The following is a 24687-nucleotide window of genomic DNA, read 5'->3' on the forward strand; positions in this document are numbered from 1 at the left end:
GTCAAACATGGGGATGCTCCACACAGAGGCCAGCAAACCAATCACCTTGAAAGTAACCAAAAGGATGTCTTTCCATAATTGAGTTTATGCTACACTCACACCCCATTGTAAGGTATCTGCATAAACTTTGGATTCAGTGAGTCTATGGTCATACTAGATCCTCTCTTTTGGAACATTGATGATAATGTCTTGGATCCAACTTAATGCAAGACTTCAGAGGACAAGAGTAACAATAGCAAACTTCTATTGAGTGCTTACTATGTGCCAAGCACCCTACTGAGAGCTTGCATATATCATCTCAATTCTTACAAAATTTCTATGAGATAGGTACTATCATTACCCCATTTTATAGATGAAAACATCGTTGCATAGAGTTGTAAGTTACAAAGCTAGCAAATAGTGGAGCAGGATTGGAATTCAGGCAATGTGGTTCCAGAGTCCACACTCATAGCTACTGCCCACTCTCTTAGTCTTTCTTTCTTAGTTTTTTCCTTATTCATTTTTCTTAGAAGTCTACTATTTACAAGGAACTTTGGAGATCTTGCTCTTAAAGGAGCTTATAATCTATTACCGAAGCTAAAACATATAAAAATGCTCTAGAGTTAAATATACCCTTTAATATTTATAGATAATAGATTTACAAGAGTTTAGAGAAGCAAGAAATTACTTCTGATTGGGGAATTAGCAATATGGAGTGATGAAGAAAGGCTCCATGGCTTTTGAGCTTGACTTTGAAGAATGGGTAGGCTTTGAACAGCTAGAAATGTGTCAAATGGGGAATTCCAGGAGAGACCATGATTCAAATTCAAACATGAACTTAATTCTACAGCATCCACTAATGACAGTCCTGCAGTATTTTTGAGGGTGAGAACTGTGATGCTCCCTCCTATTCAGCCTTTGCATCAACACCTCTCAGAGCACAAGATACCCAAAGATGTAGACAGAGTGAATTCCATTAACTAAACAAACACAAGTCATTCGTTTCTCTCATTCTCTTGCCCTGGCCTATTGCAACCTGTCATTCATTCCTTCTCACTTACTTTTACTATCACTGAATAATTTATTATACACCCCAAAGGGAAACTTACACACAAAAAATGATATTTTTCTATTTAAAACCAAGCATTCATTTTCTTCTTAATTTTTCTGAGCCATTCACTCTGACATTAGAGTGAATAATGACAACATTAAAGTGAATATACAGCAGCACTAAGTCCAAACAATTGACAAGTTTCTTATGAGCATCAACAAGTTAGTGAGTGAACTAACAATTATTGATTTGAAACTCTTTCTTTAAAGAGAATGTTAACTGTTCTAATTGCATGGTCTACTCTAGTTATATCTCAAAGAAATGTACCCAAGACCTACATAGTTATTATTTATGATTATGCCATCCTTGTCAAGAGATGATTCAAGTCTGTACCATTATCTTTAAGACCACCCCTTCCAATAGAAACTCAGCCAAAGTTTCTAGAAGGCTGTATACTCTACCTCTGCTGCTTCTGGGCATGCTGGTCCGAACAAGGCCGAAATCTGTTCTTTCTGGACCTGGTTGGTGAAAATAGCAAGAGACTCCTTGGCGCTGCAGGCTGAGTTGGTATAAGTGAACTCCCAGCTGAAATTTCCAAGGTTTGCAGGCTCAGAGTTTATCTTGTCCAGGGCAATCTGGAGGCCCGCACCCAGCCTTTGCACACTGAATGGATGGGAGATGTTCCAGGGGGCCTGAAAACCCACAGTGAGTTTAGCAGCCTCAAGCCAAGTCACCAGCCCGCTGACAAAGAGCGTCAGAACTAGTATTGGGTGGGTAGCATGGCATTCAGCCCCCAAATGGAGCCCAGATCTGAGTGGGGCCTCAGCACCTGTCCTGGGAGCCGTGGATGTTGTCTAACACCTGTATCACTGCAGAACTCTGAGAGGCTCAGCCTCCTGGCCACTCATGCCAGAAGCTTAAATAATAGTGCAGAGTTCCCTGAGGACCCCAGCTTGCTTTCTATGCAGTGCTGTTAATTAACTGAAACCTTCCCTTTTCAGAGTCTGTCCTAACACCGTTTAGAAGCAGCACTCTTGCAGAAAGAGGCCAGGACAGAAAGTTAGCAAGGCCCTGGCAATTGATCCAGTGACACCGCTGACAAACTTCATGGTCCTGGGAAAGTCACAATCCTGCCCCTCCCCTTCCCACCTCGCCCCAGGTCCCTGCCTTCTAGGAAAATAAGAGTCATGAAAACCACTCAGGTGTAGGCAGATGGCCTGGACTAGAATTCTGACTCCACCACATATTAGTTGTGTAACCTAGAATGTGTTACTACCCCTCTCTATGCCTTCATCTCCTGATCCACAAAATGAGAGTAAAACTGGAATGGGATCTTCCCCAAAGTGATATGGTGAGGATTAAAAGAGATCATACAAGTCCAGTGCTTGGCACAATGCCTAGGCAAAGAGAGCTACCCCGTCAATGTTAGATGATGATGGTGATGGCCACGATAGTGATGATTGATGATGCTGATACCATAATAATGATGATGATGATCACCTGCTGAATTCCTCTTACAGGAAATTTTTCTAGAATAAGTGAGCTAATAGTTACGAGAGGGTTTACTGACATCTGGCACAGTCTGCATCCCTCACCCAGGCCTAGGGCACCAGGAAGAGGGTACTGGTGAGTGAATACTAACTCTCCCTCTACGCAGCTCAGGGCAAGGAGCTGGGGGCAGCTCTCTATCGAAGAATTACTTCACATGAAGTATTACAGTGATGTCAGGCCCCTTGGGCAACCATCGCTGTCCTCAGGTAAGACATCCCAGCCATCAACCAGGCAAACGCACATCAGTATAGAGGGTTCAGTTCCCACCTACCAGGGGCTTTCTTTGCTTCACCCTGGCAGGAAGGGGGTGGCGTCTCACACTCATCTCAGGTTATGTATTTCAACACAGCAGACTTGCCATGATTCTCAAAGTTTGATCTAAGCGCCACCTACATCAGCTTCTCCTGATTGTTAGAAATGTAGATTCCAGGGCCCCACTCCAGACCCTCCAAACCAGAATGTCTTGGGTTTACTCTGGGAATCTGCATTTAATAGGAACTCATGTATCCCCAAGTACACTAAGGTTTGAGACAGTCAGAAGTGAGAGGAGGGAAAGAATTGCCAATAACTCTTCTGTAGTTATCTTTCTTCGATAGCAAACCCCTTAATGGGATTCCTGAGACTTAGCCCTGGCCCATCTCAGAGAGCCATTTCTAAACCCATGGATTAGAGCGGTTGCTTTCTCCACACCAAATTCACCGTAACTGCTTCTTCACTGAGCTTCAGATTCTCACTCTCCTCTGCTAGGACAGTTGACAGTCAATTTGCAAAATCATCTGCGTCTACAGACTCCTTCGCTCTAATCATAGGCAGAATCCCACGGATCTTTTTGGCTCAGCTGCTTACCAGATGTATACGGCCTTGGGCAAGCCAGTTAAATCTGTGCCTTGGTCTCCTCAACTTCAAAGTGAGCATAACAACGCCCCTCTCTGAAGGATCTTGTAAAGATATCATGAGATTGCGTAATTACTTAGCACAGTGTCTCGCATGCAGTAGGACTTCAATAAAGGAGCTCTCTTCGTGGGTGTATCATTGCACAAGTCGTGATGTCAAAACTATGGTTCTGGAAACAATATTTTATTATATACTCTGTGTCCCCTCTCCCATATACAAACTTCTTAAAATTTGTACTCCCACTCCGGATAATTTTAGATTCTTTGTGTTTACAGAATGCCTTTCTCTGAGAAACTTTGAGGACAGGTAACTGTGTGTGTCCCTTTTTGGACCCTCAGGTCCAGCACAGTTTTGGGCCTTTAAGCATGCAAATTAATATTAATCATAATAAGTGTAAGTATTTTTTGTATTCATAAGTACTTACAAATGAGCATGGTCAAAACCAGAAGAAAATATTGATGATATTCAGCATTGGTGAGAGTTTAAAAAACAGACATACCCTGCTGGTAGGAGTGTTAATTGATAGCAGTTTTTCCATATGCATCCAAAAGCCTTAAGAATATATGCATCTTTGACTCAGAAATTCCAGTTTGGGAGAATTATCCTAAAGAAATAAGGTCATATGATAAGATTTAACCGTGGTGCTTTTTTTCTAACAGTCAAAAATTAGACACAATCTTCATGTCCAACAGTAAGGGCCTGGACAAATAACAACAACGGAATAATAAGTAAACAAATAAATAAATAACAATAAGTGAATCCACATGACTGAGGACCATGCAGTCATTAAAAATGATATTTTAAATGTGCATTGACTTGCAAAGATAGTCACAAGGTAGTAAGTGAGGAAACACACTATAAAACAACATGTATAGTATTCCATTTTTGCTATTTTAAGAAAAAGCACACAAGGGGCCGGCCTGGTGGCGTAGCAGTTAAGTTCACGCATTTGGTTCTGGCAGCCCGGGGTTCACTGGTTCGAATCCTAGGCTCGGACCTACTCACCACTCATCAAGCCGTGCTGAGGCAGCATCCCACATAGAAGAGCTACAACTCTATAACTATGATATACAGCTATGAACTGCAGGGTGTGGGGAAAAGAAAGAAAAAGAGGAAGATTGGCAGCAGATGTTAGTGCAAGAACAATCTCCCTCAGAAAAAAAAAGCACACAAAGTTGCATAGCAAAGATTCCATACACCAAACCACTAAAAGTGGCTGTCTCTGGGTGGGATATATAGGTGGTTTTTTCTTGTTTTTGCTTATTTAGTTTTCATATTTTTTGTCATAGTGTCTGTGATAAGGAAGAAAAGTGAAAGTTTTAATTAAAAATAAGCCCTACAGGGGCCAGCCTGGTGGCGTAGTGGTCAAGTTCACATTCTCTGCTTCAGTGGCCCGGGTTTCACAGGTTCGGATCCTAGGCGTGTACCTAGCACCACTTATCAAGCCATGCTGTGGCAGGTGTCCCACATAAGATAGAGGAAAATGGGCACAGATGTTAGCTCAGGGCTAGTCTTGCTCAGCAAAAAGAGGAGTATTGGCAACAGATGTTAGCTCAGGGCTAGTCTTGCTCAGCAAAAAGAGGAGTATTGGCAACAGATGTTAGCTCAGGGCTAATCTTCCTCACCAAAAAAAAATTTTTTAAATCAAATAAAAATAAGCCCTACTTGTGGAGTGAAAGCATGGAAGTTAAACTCCTGCTGGATGAATTCTCAGGTCAGGAGCACCTCCCACTGGCCTGGGTTCTCACACTTCTACCTCACGGGCTCACGGGCTACCTCTGTGGGCTCTAATTATCCTCTGCTGAGCCTAGCCCCTCCCACTTCTTCACTGCCCTCAGAGGGGGAGAGAGACAGAGATGCTGTGGTCCAGGTAATGATGACCAGTGTCCAAAAACCTTTGCCAAAATAACAAGCCCACTCACTTTGGGCAAAATGCTTCATGGGCTGGAGTGGAAAGGTTTGAGGTGAAAACCGACTTAGGGGGATTTGTAGGGACTGTGGCTGCTGGAGGAGCCATGCCTTAAAATCTCCACTTTGCTTCCCAGCCCTCCTCCCTTCTAGGAGATTCTTATGCCTACAAGTTTACCAGTACCATGGTGGTTGAGTGGGAGGCCACGTTGTTTCATCCAACAGCACTTTGGAACAAAAGTCGTTTGTGCTTGGCCCGCAGAGATGCAGAACTTGGTTTCCTATGTCAGGGGGTAGCGCTTTGATTCCTAGCTACTTTATCCCATCTCTGTTTCCTGAAGAGGCTGTTACAGAGGAGGGGTTCTTTCTGCCTGATTTATGGTTTCCTCTATGCTGACCAGCTTGGGGCATAAACCAGATATAAGGCCAGCTGTTCAGCATCCAAGATCACATAAGATCAGCTGTATCCAGGGTGGTGGGGTTTTCGTAAAACCTCTAGCATTATTCTAGCTGCCCTTCCTCCCCTCCTGCTTTCCCCCGGCATCCTTTCAATTTGTAAATCAGTGGTCTGATCATGTTGAGAAAAAAAGAGCAGATTTGGAATGTGTGGGTTGGAACTTTTCCAGAAGGTGAGAGGTGGGGAAAAGTGTTTGGCCCACTTGGAATACAATGAGATGAGCCTGTGATTTCCTGGAGGGAAAGACAAAGGGAGAGGAACCATCATGCTTGCCCTCACACACACTCACTCTCTTGCATCTCATGGTGTGTTCTGGGAAAAAGCATCAACCTCAGGCTTCACCAAGTAAACAAGGCTGTAACTGAGCCTCCATTTCCTTTTCTGTGAAGTGAGGAATAGCAGGGAGCAGAGACCTCTGGCCTTACCAGCTTCTTGCCTTAAAATCCTAGGCTGCTGACGGATTCATAACTAACCAAGTACTCCGTGCTTGGTGGAGGCAGCAAGTTTCTTTCCAGGTCTTGCTTACTGCTTCCTAAAGGGAACATTCCTGAAGGTCTAGCACACCTTATACTGAGCATCCCAGAAGTAAGAGCAAGTGAAAGTGGCTATTACCTGTTGGGATACGAGCTTCAAACTTCCTCGCTGTGTTCTCAGCTCTTGCAAAGAGCTGTGATGCAGCCACTGAACATGAAGCTCCTAGCGAGTGTTTGAGGAGCCATAGGAAAGTGGAGTAAAGGTTGAACCTGTATAAATGGGGAGATTGTGTTGCTTAGATCGGCAACAAAGCAAATTCCTTGGATCCAAAAGCTACTCCTTTAGGTGATCATGCACACACTACTCGTAGAAGGCCCAGGATGAGGCACTGGCCTGGGCTTTCTGATGAGGACATTCTGCTCTTGTTTCAGAAGAGGTTTGTGCGAGGGGACGAGACTCCTCCCTCCCAGGGGCTTTACCTGTCTCTCGTGTACTTCAACCACCTGATAACCTATCCTGTGCTGCTGAAATAGATGCTTCCTCTGGCCTGTGTGTTGCTTGTTCTCACTACTGTTACCACTAGGAATGAGTCTTTGACACCTGAGCAGTTTCTTTTTTTTTTTTTTTTTTTTAAAGATTTTTTTTTATTTTTTCCCTCCAAAGCCCCAGTAGATAGATGTATGTCATAGCTGCACATCCCTCCAGTTGCTGTACGTGGGACGCGGCCTCAGCATGGCCGGAGAAGCGGTGCGTCGGTGCACGCCCGGGATCCGAACCCGGGCCGCCAGCAGCGGAGCGCGCGCACTTAACCGCTAAGCCACGGGGCCAGCCCCCTGAGCAGTTTCTTTTGACAATCTGGGGCTTCTAATCAATACTTTCAAGTTTTCTTCTGGCTACAAATATAACCTGAAGTTTAGCAGGTTGGTCTGGCCTAAATACCAGGTTTATGATCTGAATATTTATTTTGTGGTCTTTGATCCTGCCTTCCAGCTTACTGCTCCCACCCCCCAATAAAGCCTTAGCATGAAGAGCAAAAACTTTCAGAAAGTCCTGGGGAGGAGGGTCGGCTGCCTGCTCCAGGTACTCAGTAATCAAAGATATTAAAGGATTAACAGTGATGTAATCACTTCCCAAGCCACTTTCCATACAATTTTTAAGTTTTCCAAGAATACCTTTGTTGTCACTGTGTCCCAAGTACCGATCGAATCAAGAACGTGACCTTGCCTTAACACATCTCTCACTGGGGATTATATACATTTGACTCATAAGAATGATATGCTTCTCCATCCAAGCCAGTTGGGGACCTGTGTGACACGAGGCTGGTCATCTGGGCTGCTCGTCTCTGGTATCTGGCCATTTAAAGCCAGGCAGGATGTTCTCTCTGACTCCTCCACCCTCTTCAGTTTCTTGTCTGGAAAGACCAAAACCACTCCCACTTCCTGGCATTTCCACTCTGCTTAAGATAAAGGCTCCCAAATAACTCCCTAGCTAGGCACTCTGAGTTGTTCTCCCATGCTGTGAGCCCAGGGAACCAAGGCTGCAAAGCAGAGGGTGACGTCCTTAAAGGCTTGGTGAGGGGGGAGGTGTTGGCACTCCTCCAAAGTATTGGAGCTCTTATCTGAGGTTTCTCCCACACTCTCCTGTACGAGGCAGTGTAGCAGAGTGGTTGGGAGTGCAGGTTTGGGGTGAGACTGAAGCTGGCTTGGACAAATTATGTACTGTCTGAACCTCAGTCTCCTCATCTGTAATTACCCTGATGTGCTGATGTGAGGATTAGATGAAGTAATAGATGTAGAGCACACAGTGTAGTGCCTAGCATGGAACAATGGTCAATGAATAGCAGCAGTTTTATAATAAGGGACTATTGCTTCAGTCAAGATCATAAGCTCTGTTTGATAGATGCCATGAAAATGCAAAGGAATAAACCGCTGCTGCTACAGAAACCAAAGGAACAGGTAAAAGACAGCACTGTCTTCAAGTTCACCCAGCAGTTGTAACATGCTCACTGCTGCCGTTGGGTAACACCATCTTTTGCTTTTATTTTATAAACCTTAAGGCAGAGTACCTTTGGTCTAAAGCAGCGTTGTCCAAGAAAAATAGAGTGTGAGCCACATATGTAATTTAAAAATTTCCAGCAGACATATTTAAAAGAATAAAAAGAACAAGTAGGATTACTTCCTTAGTATATCCTAAATAATATCATTTCAACATGCCATCAACATTTTAAAAATTGAGATTTTATGTTATTTTCTTCATACTGAGTCTCCAAAATTTGGTTTGTATTTTGTACTTACATCTCAGTGCAGGCTTGCCTCAATTCAAGCACTCAGGAGCCACATGTGGTTATTGGTTACAGTATTGGGCAGTGCGGTCTAAATCTTCTCTCTGAGCAATACTTCTAACCTGCTGGGAAACAGCGATGTTTCCTGTGAGGCTGTTGAAGGTTCTGGGAATTTAGAGCTGACACCTCTCTTAGGAACCTTTACACATTCCACCTGATTCTTGAATGCTCTTGGGAAGCTCTTGCTGATAAAGGAGCAAGTTCTCTGTTTCACTGTGTTCCAACCTTGTTGACATCACGACCCTGAGAATGATAGTACTTATATGCGACACTGAAACCCCTAGATGAGGCTGTTCATTGAACAGACCAAGCCTCTGTAAGGGCTGAGGGATCAGTATCTCTTGGTCCACCAGTGTGCCATGGCTCGCCAGTTGGGAAGCTCAGATCTAAGTCTCAAGGCAATTTGCCCTCTGTGTGTTGTTTTTATGTGGTTGGGGATGCTTACCTGGGTTTAGTGTAAGCTTTTTATTGCAATCTGTGCAAACACCATTCTTGTGAACTAAGAGCTCATGCTTGAGTAATACTTCCTTCCCACAAATAATGAGAAAGCGGCCTCAAGATCTCAGGTGCCCAAGCTACTGCTGTCAGTGGCCCAAGTTGAGCAAAACAAGCTGCTACAGACACCGAGCTGTGGGGTTAGCTTTCCCCATGTGCACTGTGAAGCCTCATGGTGCAGGGCTGACAGTGGGGCCCAGAATAGAGCTGTGGGCACTTATGGCACAGCAGACAATGCAGCAGAAAGAGCTGGGGGATGCACAGCTGGAATATGTGGTGCATTGTCCCCTCCCTTCAGTTGAGTGATGCAAGGTTCTGTGTGGGAAATGAGCTCAGCGGCAGGAAGGACGTCCAGGCGGATGGGAAGCCCTTCCAAGGTGGAAAAGGGCGGCTGTTGTTCCACCCTTGGCATCAGGTCCACGTGGCTGGCATTCGGTCCTGCTCTCTCTAGAGCGACTGTTCTTAATTTTCTTTGAGAAACCAGTGCAAGTTTCCAAGAGAAATGCACATATAAACACACAAGATTGGAAGGGGTTCATTGAGTGGATCCTACTCAATCATAGGTATCTCTTGGGCTCTGGACTCAAGACTACCTGAGCTCAAAATCTGACTCTGAGGCTCTGCCGAATGTTAGCCACATGACTTGGCCAAGTTATTTGGCCTCTCTTAGCCTTTATTCTTCTGCAAAATGATAATAAGAACTTCTTCATAGTGTTGCTGTGAGATTAAATGAGATATTGCAGACAAAGCTCTTAGCGCAGTGTGGCCACATGGGAAGTGCTCAATAACGTTCATAATCATGATCATCTCAAAGGCCTTCAGAAGGAGCTGGCATGAAAACCTAAGATTGCTATCCTATAAGGTGTACTTTGAGTACCATTAGCCTTTTGAAACATCAGATAACCAAGGAAAGGGTGGGTATGGAATTCTGATCATTGGAATGGCCAAATATGTCACTCTTGTTAAGAGTTGAAGGAACTTCGCCCCTTTCTTTTCACACCTCACTAGAAGGGTAAACTTCGAAGTCAACTCTGCCGTGTGGGAAACTAAAGATCAGTCCACCACAGCTTTAATTTTGCCCACTTTGTGCCATCACAACCTCTGCCCTGCTGTACAGCTAACTCTAGGGAGGGACATCTTGCCTCTCGTCATTCTGATCCATCGTTACTAAGTTCACATGAATAGATTCAGCCTATAGCTCTAGGAATGAGCTTCTCTTTCTTCTTGGGGCATGTTGTCTGACTTCTAAAGACTTGGATTAATAGTCAAAACAGCCTAGGATCCTTCCTAAATAGGTGTTCCCCATGGCCTACATGTCCCAGCTACTCCAGACATCTTGTGCTTTCTCTTTTTCTCCTCATCTCCGTCTTTCTTCTTTGCCATCACCCAGAATGCTTACAAGGAGCATTATTGAGTAACTATTCCATAATCTGAATCCAAGGAAGTATTCTAAAGCAGAGGAGCCAGAGGTTTAAGATGAATCTTCTGGATTCTGAGGGCGGAAGTTTTATTAAAAGGAGAAATTCCACTTTCCTCTAGAAGGACTTAGTTTCAGTGACATCTGGAATCAGGAAACATCCCTCAAAGATCTTTAGATAATATTTGGCGCCCCGATTCATGCCCCCTACCTGCTCTAAAATCTGTTTTGCAACCAATCATGCTCCATAAAGAAAGGTTCCTTTCCAGGGATAAGCTGCAAATCACCTGGCTTTGCAAAATAGCCTGAAATTATTAAAAAAAAATAATACTTGACCCCACCACCACCATCACCTTATGAACAAGCTATATGATCTTAGGAAGGTGACACACCTTCTCTGAGCTTCCATTTTCTCATCTGTACAAATCATAACTACCTGGTGGCTTTACTGTGTGGGCCAAATGAAGTCATTGTCATGGGGCCTGGCTCCCAGCAGCCACCAAAGGTGTAGATGTTGAAAGTATTGTCCCCAGTCATACCTCACAGGTTTGTTAAGAGATAGTCTGGAAGTGCTTTATAATTGGGAGGAGGTATACAAATGCACGGTGGCACTATGTAAAGTCGGCCTGCTTATCAGGTCTGTCTTTCCCTGCTCTCAAAAATGGGGAAAACCTTGTTTCTGCTTCCAAAGAGCTGCCAGCCCCTATCATAAGAGGTATCTTGGCTGTATCCAGGCTGTGTTACAAAACTCTGGAATGTTGGCCTCTGGTCTTCTAGAATTACTGTATATGAAATGTGTGGTTCCTTTGTTTCTATGAAAGGGATGGGAGTGTACTCAAACGGACCAGAGCAGCACGTGTCAGAACTGTGGCTCTTGGGTCAGACTCTTCACACCTCGGCACCTCACCTGTGAATGACCTAAAACAATGAATGTTTGCACTTTTTAGGGGCTATGGGATGCCCAAACCTGAAATGAATTTTTTATTGAATTCTAAATGCATTTGGCTCTGGGAAGGGAGAGAAGAAGGGAGGATGTTGCAAAGGAGACTTATCTAAGACGTGTTCTTTTGAAGAGAGATGCTATAGGACACAATGGTTTATCAAGAGATGGTGTAGCCCGCTAGGGCACTGGAGACCTGGGTTCTGGACTTCCTTCTCCTGCTAAGTTGACACCTCACCCTAGCCAGCTGCTTCACCTTTTGTCGTCTCAGGTACTCTCAAGAATCAAGTTATGGTTGTTGGATTAGGTGATGCCCCCTACACACCCACACTCATATCCACATGGGTTGTCTAGCTGTGATGGCTGTGCAGCTTTCACTGACATTTATATAAAGGAGAGTGGGACAGTGAGTGGAAATACCTCCTGCTGTTGCTGAAGCACTACTCTGGGACCTGGCCTGTCTGCTGCTCTAGAGTAACACCTCTCTTCTAGAGCACGTAATGAGTTCCACTCTGTGTCGAGCTGTCCTCCCAATTGCGAGGTCACCATAGCCAAGACTACCCTGAACAGTCGCTCTTGGCATTTCAGTAGTTGGGCCCATTGAAGGCAGGGGGGCTGCTTGGAGCAATGCTGCTCCTAATGTGTTCCTAGCGTGGTTCCCAGACCAGCAGCATCCACTTACCTGGAATTGTGAGAAATGCAAATTCTCAGGCCCTAACCCAGGCCTACTGAGTCTGAAACTCTGGTACCAGCCCAGCAATCTGTGTTGTGACAAGCTCTCCAGGGAGTTGTGATGCTCACTAATGGGAGCCACTGGCTTGGATCATCTTGCCCTCTGGGAAGTGTGGCATCTGAAGGTGTTCAGTGGGTTGCTACTTAACACAACTTGGCATTAGTCCAATCAAGTGAGATTCATGCTCCCAGTTATCATTGAGCTGTATCTTCTTTTGGAAGCCCTTTTCTTTCAGGTACTCGGGCAGAACTAGGGCTCTGCGGCAAGAGGTGACCTTAAAGAGTTAACATATCTAAGACTTGAATGAGAATCTGACCTAATAAGGTGATAGCCACTCCTTCATGCAGGCGTCAGCAGGAGGTGGTATTGGCTTCTGATTTTGATGCTGGCCACCTGACCAAATACAATAAGAGGAAACCTAATGCAGCATTTCCACAAATTCCTGCAGGCCTGATACACAGACAGTGTTCAAGTGTCTAAGGTCTGCTGGTGATTAAATAAACATTTATCAACAAAGCAGCACCACATAGGGTCAAAGACACTGCGGTGGTTGTCTGTGGTAGTCTTGCCTTGATGATTAACTGGTTGTGTGATTCCAGGTGATTTCTTTCACTTGAAAAGGCTTCAATGGCCTCACCTGTAAAACAAATTGAACAAAATCTCCAGAGCCTCTTTCATCTCCATCCATCATTTTTGTTCAGTAATGATGCCTTGCAGTCTTAAGGATTTTGGAATCGAGAATGGTGACTAGTGACTTCAAAACGAAAGAGAGGGCCGGCCCCGTGGCTTAGCAGTTAAGTAAGCGCGCTCTGCTGCTGGCAGCCTGGGTTCGGATCCCGGGCGCGCACTGAGGCTCCGCTTCTCTGGCCATGCTGAGGCCGTGTCCCATATACAGCAACTAGAAGGACGTGCAACTATGACATACAACTATCTACTGGGGCTTTGGCGGGGGGAAAGAAAAAAAGGAGGAGGATTGGCAATAGATGTTAGCTCAGAGCCGGTCTTCCTCAGCAAAAAGAGGAGGATTAGCATGGATGTTAGCTCAGGGCTGATCTTCCTCACAAAAAAAAAAAAAAAACACGAAAGAGAGAATAGGATAGGCTGATCAATGATGCAATAGCAACGCTGCTTCTTCAAGGGCCTAGCTGAACCATGGATGGTGCAGGCTGTATCCATGATTCTGCATTCTAAATGCCACTCAGCCAGGCTTGTCCCTCAGTCTAGACTCGAGTGATTTGCTTTATTTGGTTGTCTTGGAGACATTCTAAATTCTAGAAGGGTCACTGGTCTTTTCTAGAAGACTGGTCTCTAAACGCAGACCTCTGCTTATCTGAATCCTACAGTTATAGCTTGAGCCAATCAGAGTGGCTTCTCATTTTTCTCTCACCCTAAACTCAAGGAGCACATTTTTCCTCTTATTATATAGACATTCCTCTTCCCATCACAATGTCAAGGATTCTGCCCAAAAAGCAGATTTAAAGTCCTGTCTACCCCCTTCCCTTCCCCTGAGGTATGGGCTTTGAAAAAGATTTTGCTTGTTAAACGTTAGCTGTCTGAGCTGAATGCTGTCACCTTGTTTTTTTTCCTTCCTCTTAAGCCTATTGCATAACGGTCTCTTGTTTTAACCTTTCGCCAAATTCTACACTTCTCACTGTCAGAAGTTACCAGAAGTGTTTGAACAGGTAACTTCTACCTTTGAACTTCTATTGCAACAGGTTCAAAGTTTCCACCGGAGCTTGTTGGCCACTCTCAGGTCGGTACGCATTGGCTTCAGGTGTGTCCCCATCGCAGGAGCTGTGGAAAAGGCAGAGGTTCCTGCATGTGGTGCTAAACCAAAACAGCCAGGGGTACACATGAAGCGTGCATTTCCTGGCCCCTGGAAGTGAGAATATTCTTACAAGGTAAGCTGTGATAATGCTATTTGCTCTATAGTTTATATATCTATGGGATAGCAGGGATGGGGGTGGTTTGGGAGGAAGAAGGTGGAACACGTTATCTATTTTCAGCCTAAGCCTCTTTTACAACAGAAATTACATTTGGTTGAGTAGAAATCTCAGCTAACTTGTGTGGGAAGCAAATTAAAAGTCAATTGGAAAGGAGGTAGAAATATCGAAGCTGTCTGAATGCTGGCAGGAGATAGACTTGGAAGGGAAAGTAGTTTAATTTCACTAAATGCAACTAGAACAGATTTAAAAGCTTTAAGGGTTATAGACAAAACCAGGATGTGGGTTTCTTTCATCTTCCATTCAGAAATTTCTGTATCAATATGGTTAGAAAGGCCATTCATTAGGCAGTGATTCCCATTTGGAAGGGAGAGGGGGAAGGGAATCCTTAGCAGATATTCTATTAGATGCTGGAGTCTCGTAGTAGATGTATGACAATGTGTTACCACATGGGCTCACCACCTCCTGTAAGGTAGATGGTGTTGTCCCATTCCATAGACGAATAATGTGTCTCTGGTCTGTTAAACAGCATGGCCTGGGCTACATAGCCAGGAGGTGGTGTGGCTAGGATCTAAATCCTGATCAGTCTGTCACTACCGCCAGCTGCATAATGCAGAATTCTTGTGTGTTGCCAAAACTTTCCATTATTCCCTCAAATCTTGGGAGTGTCACTCATATGCACATAGGATTGAAAAGGAATGCAATTCTGCTAGAACTTTAGAATGACCCAGACTCTTCTGAACTTGAGCATTCAAGCTTGGAAGAAACCAGTAAAGAAACAAAGGCTCATCCTCTGGCCCTGAGCTCTTCATGGCTTTGGTGAAAGAAGACAGCACCCGGGGAAGAGTCCAGCGGCATTACAGGGGCTGAGACCTGACGCTCATTCTGCCATCCTCTGCACTCTGCTGGAGGAAGCTGCCCCTTGGGGAGATGAGCTTTTGAAACTAAGCAAAGCCAAGAGTTCCTCCAGCTATGAGATGGCCTAGAAGATGGAATGGCAGGGGCTACCCTCGTCTTCCCATAGTTCATCTTTCTCCCTTGTCTAAAGTGGGCTCCTGTGAGGCCAAAGGATCAGCTCATGTTTCCTGAGACTGTGGCACAGCTCACCCTGGCTTTTTCAGTTGGAGGCTTTAGGACTTTCTGTAGAGAGAACGAATCCTAATCTAGTTCTAGCAAAGGGCTGGGCTCCTGCTGAACTTATCGTGAGCCTTCTTGAAAGAATCAAGGCTGGAGAAAGTGTTGCTTAATTCTGGGATGACTGTTGGGGGGCGGGCAGGAGAACTTGTGATTTCTGCCTCCAAATCTGAGAATGGAAGCTCCTGTGCCCTTCTGTGGCCACAGCCTTAGGTGAATCCAAAGAGACAACTCCAGGTCTTCCTACCCTGTAGACCAATCCACAAGACCCTTCCAGAGAGTCTGTACATTCCAAACAATTTTTTTTTTTCTGGTGAGGAAGATTAGCCCTGAGCTAACATCTGTTGCCAATCCTCCTCTTTTTGCTGAGGAAGATTGGCCCTGAGCTAACATCCGTGCCCATCTTCCTCTACTTTATATGTGGGACACCTGCCACAGCATGGCTTGATAAGCATTGTGTATGTCCACTCCCAGGATCCGAACCTGAGAATCCCAGGCCGCCGAAGTGGAGCGCGTGAACTTAACCATTACAACATTGGGCCGGCCCCTCCAAACAATTTTTATAATAATACTAATAAGTTATCACTGTCTCACACATGTACAGTGGAGTTTTCCAGAAGCTACAAGATGCAGGATCAATCTGACAGCAAACGACATGTGTGCTTGTATATTCCTATGATTTAAAAATGTCCCAGTTTGAATGTGGGAGGTGAGGGAGGCAGCAGAATACATTTTTAATTTAAATGTGGAGGTATGAAAAGGATGAGCCGACATGTCAGAGCAAAAGAAGAAAGCTTCTTCGTCCCTGTGCCTGTCCTTCCTGACTTCTTGTTGTGTTGGTCTTATCAGAACTGCTTCGGGGACTGAGGCAGGTACACTGGGGATCAGAGAGAGGGTGACACAACACGGAGCTGGCAAACAGTGCTGGGCTGGGCCTCCTCCAGGTGCCCCCGGGGGTCTCAGGAGGCCTGTGAGGGCTGAGGTGCCCTCTGGCTGGAACTTCCTGTCCTGGGAGTGTAGCTGGGAGTGGCATGGCCTCTCGGGCACGAGTGGTCTGAGGGGGGCACCTCAAGTCATTTTTATTTGGTTTTTGTCTGGATTAGTCAGACAAAGGAGGAGAGGGTGAATTGTGCAGATGCAGGCTGGCTTTTGTTTCAGCCGTCAGAGGCTGGAGTTAAAGGCTTTGACAACGAGCCAGGGCAGCTTTGGCGGCTTTTCTCCTCCTGGTCAGAACACTTCCACTTTCAGTTGTGAAAGAAAAACCAGGAAGTGAAGTCCCGAGCACGTTAGAGAGCCCCGCCATGGCCTGACTCGGGACAGCTCAGGCAGGGCAGAACTGGGGACACTCTGAGCCGTGGCCTTCTGTCTGCATGGATGCTCTGAAGCCCCCCTGTCCCTGGAGGAACTAGGGGTGAAAGAAGAGGAGCAGGGACCCACGTGCCAGGAAGAACTCAGAGCCAGGAAGCCCCCTTCGCTGGAAGCACCAAGACATGCAGCCCCCTAAGAGGGTAAGAAGACGTTTTGGAAGGAGGTTTTTAGCAAGGGGTGTTGTAAGCATGGGGCAGAGGCTGAGGGGGCATCCTGACCCCCAGCTTCAGCGAATCTAGAGCTTGCTGTGTGTGTTCCAAGCACGTGTCAGCGCTCTCTCTCTCCCAGGTCTCTAAGGGACACGTTTAAACCTTCCTCATCAGGTGGGGAGAGGGGAAGGAGGAGTGGGGGGCATGGATGGGATTTTCTTTCTCCTGCCTCTCTTGGGGGAGGTGAACCACAGTGAGACCTCTTTTTGTGGGCCTGAGCATCTGCCATAGCTCCCCTGTGGTGGGATGGAGGTTGCCCTCAGTTCCTGGTTGGACTTTGACTCCTTCCTATGGTAAGAGCTGATGGATGAGTGACTGATGGAATAATTTCTGAATGAAGTTGGATCTATTTTAAGGGATAGGGCCACAGGTTGAATCTAAAATGAACTCCAATGACCTTCAAGGAGCGAACTTTGGGAAGGGACTCCACAGTTGGGACTTGCTGTGCGTATCAACATTTTTGGTGGTTTGAAGAGTTGAGTTGAATCTACAGCTCCAACTTGTAGGTGATTGGTATTCTCTAACAGAGGCAGAGTCTTGGAAACAATAAAATTTAAATAATTAAATGAAATTTTAAATTTTAAAAATTTAAAAATTAAATAAAAGATTAAAATAAGGTTAAAAGTTTTTTAAATAATTAAATTAAATTAAATTAAATTAAATTTAATTTAATTTAAAAAGTAAAAGTTTGGTTTAGTGGGAAAAAAAAAAGAAGAAGTCATTGGTTTTGCTTGATCTCTTCCTCTATATTCCGGCATGGGAGTTACTCTCTGGTGGTCCCCTCCAATTGACAAGTATTTGAGGTGAACACACAATAGTCTTGGAAGAAGCATGGTGTAAAATCTTGTAGGCATCACTTGTGTGCTTGGCACCATCAAAGGAACAAAAACCTAAGTAAAACAAGAGTCACAAATACTTGTGTAATATAGCTCAGTAAAAACGGTCCGGTAATAAAGCTAAGTAGATGGGATGTAATAAGTAGCAGGTGGTGGGGACTCTGGCAAAATGCAAGGCAGGGGGACCCCAGATAAACACATTCCAATTTAACTTTTTTTTTTTAACAAGCATTATCCAGAACAAACAGAATGTTTTGGCCAGGCATTTGGCTAGGTCCTGACCTAAAATAGTCTTCCCTCCCAGCGTATATTCTACCTCCTTGAGGGCAAAGACACCTACAATAATATCAATGTATCATTGAGTGCCTGAGTGCCGAACATCCAGTGGGGGCCACAGACTATACAGGGAGGCTGGGGGTCAGGGAAGGAGACAGGGTCAGGGAAATGGATGGAGAGAGGGAAGACGAAGCCAGTTAAGCACCAGCTTATAGTAGATACTCTTACATTTAATTAAGACAATCTTATGAGGCGGATGCTTTCACCGTTTTATGGTTGAGAGAGTAGGCTCAGAGAGGTGAAACAACTTTCCCAAGATCACAAAGCAGCCAGTTGTCAAACTGGGATTGAAGCTGCAGTCAGTGTAAGGCTAAAAACCATACTCCATCCACTCATGTGTAGAGTTAGCCTTTCTTCAGATCTCCTAGAAAATTTCATTGGTAAAAAGATTTTCATGTGTGGTGACCTGGGCAAATATTGAGTTCACATCTTTATTGGGTACTTTTCGGTTTGACATTTTTCTAGAACTGCAGATAGTACAGCTACCATTCATTGAATACTTTCTAGGGGGCAGCGCTGTACTTAACTGTTTTATGGGGCTTTTATCTTGTGATCTTCAAAACAGTCCTATGAGGCAGGTTCTCTGTTTGATAGTTGGGGAAACCCAGGCTCAGAAATGAGAAGCTGGACACACTAGGAAGAGATTGAAGCTAGAATTTGAACTCTGGCTCATTTAGTTCCCAAGGCAAACCGTGCCTCAATTTCTAATCGGTCTAGTTATCACATGGGCCAAAGAATTAGAAACTGGGAGAAATTTCTCTTTTGAAAATCCTTACATTTCAAATTCATACAGACAGAAGGCAGATAGGTGGTTGCCAGGAGCTGAGAGGATAGAGGAATGGGGAGTAACTGCTTAATGGGTACATGGCTTCCTTTGGGGGTGACATAAGTGTTTTGGAACTAGATAGAGGTGATAGTTGCACAACATTGTGAAAGTACTAAATGCCACCGAAGTGTTCACTTTAAAATGATTAATTTTATGTTATGTGAATTGCACCCCCCCTCCCTAAAAATAATAATCCTTCCACCTGTAGGCAGGTGAATTCTTACCCTAGGATTTGGCAATTTTTTAGAAAGTAGGAATGAAGTTTCTGCTCCTGTCTGTCTCATGTGCCACGGCCAGCAGATGCACTGATCCTCTTTTGGGGTGCAGCCTTAGCTGATTCTTGTGCCTGGCAACACCCTGCAAGAGTGACGTGTCCCCAGCAGCACTGAGCTGAGCCATCACTGCTCTTGCCACACTCTGTGGTAAACACTTCTCTGTGTGTTTCTCCCCCATGTGACCATCTTGAGGTGAGAAATGGATTTTCTCATTCTCTCTTACCCCTTGCAGAGGGCCTGATATTTCCCAGGCTCTTAATTCATGTTGTTTGCATAAATACATGAGTTTTGGAGTTTGGAAGGTCAGGCAGCCCTTGTACTGCTATGGCCAGGCCACGGTATCAACCCTCTTTGGGGGAGCTGGTAGGGGATCTCTGGGTCTCCATGGGAAATTCTAAATTAAGAGCTGTGAGGTTATGAGTGGCTTGTGGGTGGATGCAGGGGTGGGATAGGGTCAGAGGAGATGGCTAGGTCTGAGCTCAGAGGTGGACCCTGTCCTCTCCAACCAGAAATCCTCTGTTTAAATAGATATGAGGAGTTGTTAAGACCTTTGCAAATAAATTGAAGGGCAGTTATGGTATGAAGACCATGATCATCTCTTCTCTTTTGGGAGGTCTCAAAATAGAACATCTGATATTGACAAGGAGTTAGAAACTGATGTAAGTGGAAGAGGGAAAAGGGAGCTGGTCTTTACTGAGGGTTTATCATGTACCCGACAGTGTGCTAGAAGGTCCACCCATAGTATCCCTTTTAAATAGGGATTGTCACCTGCTTTTTCTTGCATGCAGTTGAGGGAAACTCATGCTCAGTGACATTAAGTAACTGTTCCCAGGGTCATGCATCTGGTAAGTGGTAGAGCTGTTGCTCTGGTACCTGGAAAGGCAATGGCCTTGAAAGTCTGTCGCTCAGAAATGAGACTCTTGGCAATAAAGCTTGTTGTTTGCACTTTGACTCTGATGACCCCTGACCATTGGCTGGGCCAGGTAGTGTGAAGGTTGATTCTGCACAGGCCAGGCAGGGAGGCCTCTCTCACAACCTCTTGCGTCACCCTGTCTTTATCCTGACATGGGTGACAGAGGCTTTTGTCCAGCCTGTCTTTTCAGAGGATCTCTTATCAAATCCACTGGACTTCTGATACTGGTTTGCCTGACTCAATTCTTTCCTAACTCACTTGGTCAGCAACAGACTTGGGAAGGCTTTGGGGATGTTGATGGAGACAAGGTTTCCTCAGTGGACTGTGGTTTGTTGGAAGCACAGTGGTAGATCCAGGTTGACTATGTTAATATGAGATCAAGTGGGATCTGTCACTGCCTGTCACCAGCCTAACTCAACTATCTTCTGCTATCTTTTGTGGACTAAGTTAAGAGACTTTTGGTATTTGACTTAACAAAGGCTTTCCTATTCAATACCACTCAGCTCAACTGGCCAAGGCCTGGCATCCCAAGGCTCTCTGGTTGTGAACGCAAATGACTCCAGTGACGTAGTGTCTACACCAGCCCCGAAACACTGTCTCATTCAGCCTTCCTGGAGGCTTTTTCTTTTTTCCCTTTTCAACTAAAGAGGGATCCTCTACCTCCATGAGAAATACCTCTTCACCATTTCCCTTCCCCAAAAGTCATGCTTGTCCCACTTTAGTGCCTCTACCCATACTCTACCTTTCACCCCACATCTGGGTATTCCCGTTCCTCCCTTCCACTTTGGTTTATCCAACCTAATGTGGTGACTGATCTCTCCATGGAAAAAGTGGATGGTGAGACACAGACAACAGTTGAGAAAGATGGTTTGGCAACAGTGACCCTGGTTGGAATCATAGTTGGGGTGTTACTAGCCATTGGCTTCATTGGTAGAGTCATCATCCTTAACTGACCCTGGAAATGAGACTATTGGCAGTAAAACCAGGCGATCAAGGACCACACATCCTTTAAGGTCTAGTGCTCCATACATCCACCTTCATCTACTCTGGTCTACACTAGCCTCTCCCTTCTTCAAATTAATTGGCTTATCCCACACACTGAATCATTCTATAAGTGTTTTTAGTGTTCAATAGGCTCATAAGTCCCCAGAAGGCAGGAGCTATGTCTTCTAAGTGTGTGTCCCTCTGCACATGGCACAGTGCTGGGCATACAGTGGGTCCAAGATCTTTGTTTGCCTTATTAAAAGTAAATAAGTAAATTTAAAGTGCAGAGGGTAAATGTGTCTCTTGCCTCACACATACTTCTCTAGTCTACCAGATGCTCCCAAAGCTGGGGTACATCCCATAAAGCACTTGCTTACTGCCTGAGAAATTGGCTTTTTCCCCTATTAGACTATGAACTCTAAGTGTGCTTTTCCCATGCTGAACACACTGCCTGGCACACAGTAGGTGCTCAAATTTTCAAATGCTTGCAGAACGAGTGAACCTCGATCTCAGTCAGGTCAGGCTGCTTACCATCGCCCTTCCCATGGCCTGGCTGTGGCATTTCTGAGGAGGACTCGGCTGACTCTGTTCTCCTCTATTTATAGGAGCATAGCATGTCATTGTGGGATTGAATTCTGCAGCCTTTTCCTTCAACAGACTCCCCTCGCTAGTTGCCTTTCTCTGAACTTGTGCCAATGGTGGGCAAAAGGCGACTCACTGGCACTTAGTGGGTTCCCACGGTATCTCACGCATGGTCCTGGGTGCAGGACACTGCCTGGGAGTGACCAAGTTGTCCACGGAGTCACAGGAAGCTTTCCTGAGATTCAGTCCAGGAAACAGCTGATTCTGCTGCACTTCTCACAAGCCTCCTGAGCTCTGGGTCCTGTAGCTTTTCGTGTGCGATTCATAAGCAAAGATATTACCAATGGATATGCATGAAACCCTCACGATTTATTTATGGTGTGCTCGCTTGCAGGCTGGGGAATCTGTCCCAAGCCTAGCCCTCGTCCTCTCTCTGCCAGCTGCCTTACAAACTGGAACTGTTGGATGCCATCCAGCAATTGGGCTAGGAAGAGAAAGATGTGGGAGCTTAATATCACTTTCCTGTTTTAATTATTTAAACACTCACAGAATCTTTCCATGGTGTGGAAATGCCTACTCAGGCACCCTCTGGGGTTTTAATAGAGATCCCCTTTCATAATGCTGTCTCCCTGCTCTGCCCTGCATGACCCTGTAGAGATGATAAAGAAGCCCTTTTCCATCTGCCTGGGGACATCCCCTGGTGTGTGTGCTTCAGAGCACGCTAGGTGCCAGGCCCCCAAATGAGGAGAGCTACCTGTGCCTGGTGACATGGTCCTGCTTGATGGAGAAGGCTAAGGTGAGGCAGTGGCCTGAGCACCGGGACACTGGTGAGTGGCTAGGATGATATCTACAGGTTCATAGGTCAGGATCTTATGCCGTCCTCTCTTCTTAGCTCCCTGCAGTAAATGTTGAAAGACGCACTTTCAGGGCCCTTCGGCCCTGTGCCTCAACCTTCACCTGTGGTCTGGTTTCTTATCTGATAAGAAACGAATGAAAAATATTTCCACCCCGAGAGCTGCTGTCCAGACTGGCTTACTCAGTGGCTGAGAAGCGCCATACACAACGTGAACACTGGGGAAAGGCTGCCTGTCACATGGAGCTTAGGTGGTGGGAGAGCTGCACTTTTAGAAACGAAGCAGAGGCTGTATTCTCAGGTTTCTTCACATGAAATGCCGCCAACCAAGGTGGTGGAACTTTCTAAGTCAGCCGCCTAAGTCGGAGGCGGGATAATTTGGAGTTGTTCATTTATAGGTTGGTTGTTTGTTTTTAAAAAGCATGCATATTTCACATTAATGGCACATACTCTCAAGTGGTACCTTCCCAGGAGACCTACTCTACCTCCCTAATTAAAACTCACCCCTAGCTGTCCCCTCGACCCTCTTTCCCTACTCTCTATTTTTATTCCATGGTACTATATAATCTAGTTATAGTTCAGGCTTGTTGTCAAACTTCCCAATAAAATACAACCCTAGGGGGGCAGGGATTTCATGGTTATATCCGCAGGACCTGGAATGATACCCAGTATACAGCTAAGCCTTTAAATATCTTTTGGCTGAATGATTGAATATGTGAAACTTTCTGGAAGATCTATTCGTGATTTCTCCTCTTCCATCTGTCTTTTCCTATGAGGGTTAACCTTTCAGAAACACAAAAGCAAATGTCTTTTCCAAGAGGTTTTTTTCTTTCTACTTGGTAATATATCACAGAGCTCTTTCCACATCAATACATACAGATCTGCTTTATTCCTTTTAATACCTGTCAAGAGTTCCATTGTGTGGAAATGCTATAATTTATGAGGTTATTCTCCTATCAAAGGCAGCTTTCCTGGTCTCTGGCATTATAAATAATCCTATAGATTTAATGACGATGAACATAAAAGCTAAAACCTGAGCCTATGTGCCAGGTGTTGTTCTAAGCACTTTATGGGTACATTAATTCCTGTAATCAGGGTGACAGCCTTATGGGGGAGATATTATTGTGGTCATTTTATAGATGAGAAACCACACAAAGGTTTTCTACCCCAGGTGACAAGGATGACCACCAAGCAAGATTTGAGCCTGAGTCATCTGACTCAGAGCCCACATTCTTGACTGGAAACTTACACGGCCACTTGTGATAAACTTTATTGAGCTGATGCCTTTCTATAGGATAAATTACTAGTAGAGTCATTAGGTCAAAGGGCACGCATTTTAAATTGTGATAGAGGGCAATGGGCACATCTCCAAGGAGGCTGCAACACATTTGTTTCCGCGATTGACAGTGCATTTTGCACTGTTTCATCATTGCTAATGAGTGGGGAAAAGGCATTTCATTTAAATTGGCATTTATAAAAACTATAAATGAAGTTGAATGTCTTTGCCTAATTTTAAGTAACCTGTTTGTTTTGTTGTGAGCTTTCTGGTCATGCCCTCTGACCTTTGTTTTATTGGGTCGTGTTTTGTTTTTCATCGACTTCTAAGCATTCCTTATGGAGGAAATGAGCTCTTTCTCTGTCTGGAGTATTTGATACTTTTCCCAGTTTATCTTTGACTTTGTCTCTGCTATATTTTCTGCAGGGCAAATATTTTTTTTTAATTTTATGTAATCAAACTTGCCAACATTTTCATTTACAGCTTCTAGGTTTTGTGTCTGTCTTGAGTCTTCCCCATGCCAAGATTATAAAAATATTTCTCAGACTTTTTACCCACAAATACTCTTACGGTTTTCAGTGTTTTATATTTGTCTTTGATCCATCTTCAATGTATTTTTGTTGAAGGAGTAAGACAGTAATCAGCTTTATGTATTCTCTCTGAATGGCTAGACAGTTGTCTCAACACATTCATTGTAAGTGAAAAAAATCCATCTTGATTTGAAATGCAATTTAGTGTATGATAATTGCATCCACTGGGAGTATTTCAGGATTATTTCATTACATAGATTTGTCTTTTCATGACCAATAAAAACTTCTATATCTCTATAGTAAGCAGATTTGGTAATGTTTACCTCTCTGCCACCCACTCAATTCCTGTTATTTTTCAAAAATTTTCTAACTCTGTTTGTAA

General features: G+C 44.7%; 1 protein-coding gene across 1 annotated transcript in view; it reads left to right on the forward strand.

Annotated features, from left to right (window-relative positions):
• Window positions 1-16566: 16566 nt before the first annotated feature.
• ACSL5 (acyl-CoA synthetase long chain family member 5) overlaps window positions 16567-24687 on the forward strand; it is a 41415-nt gene continuing 33294 nt past the window's right edge. Inside the window, exon 1 of the mRNA XM_058543987.1 lies at window positions 16567-16825. The gene's annotated coding sequence lies outside the window, so the exon portion shown is untranslated. The remainder of the gene's footprint in view (window positions 16826-24687) is intronic.

The sequence above is a fragment of the Diceros bicornis genome, chromosome 6 (assembly GCF_020826845.1).
Source record: "Diceros bicornis minor isolate mBicDic1 chromosome 6, mDicBic1.mat.cur, whole genome shotgun sequence".
Lineage (NCBI taxonomy): Eukaryota > Metazoa > Chordata > Mammalia > Perissodactyla > Rhinocerotidae > Diceros > Diceros bicornis.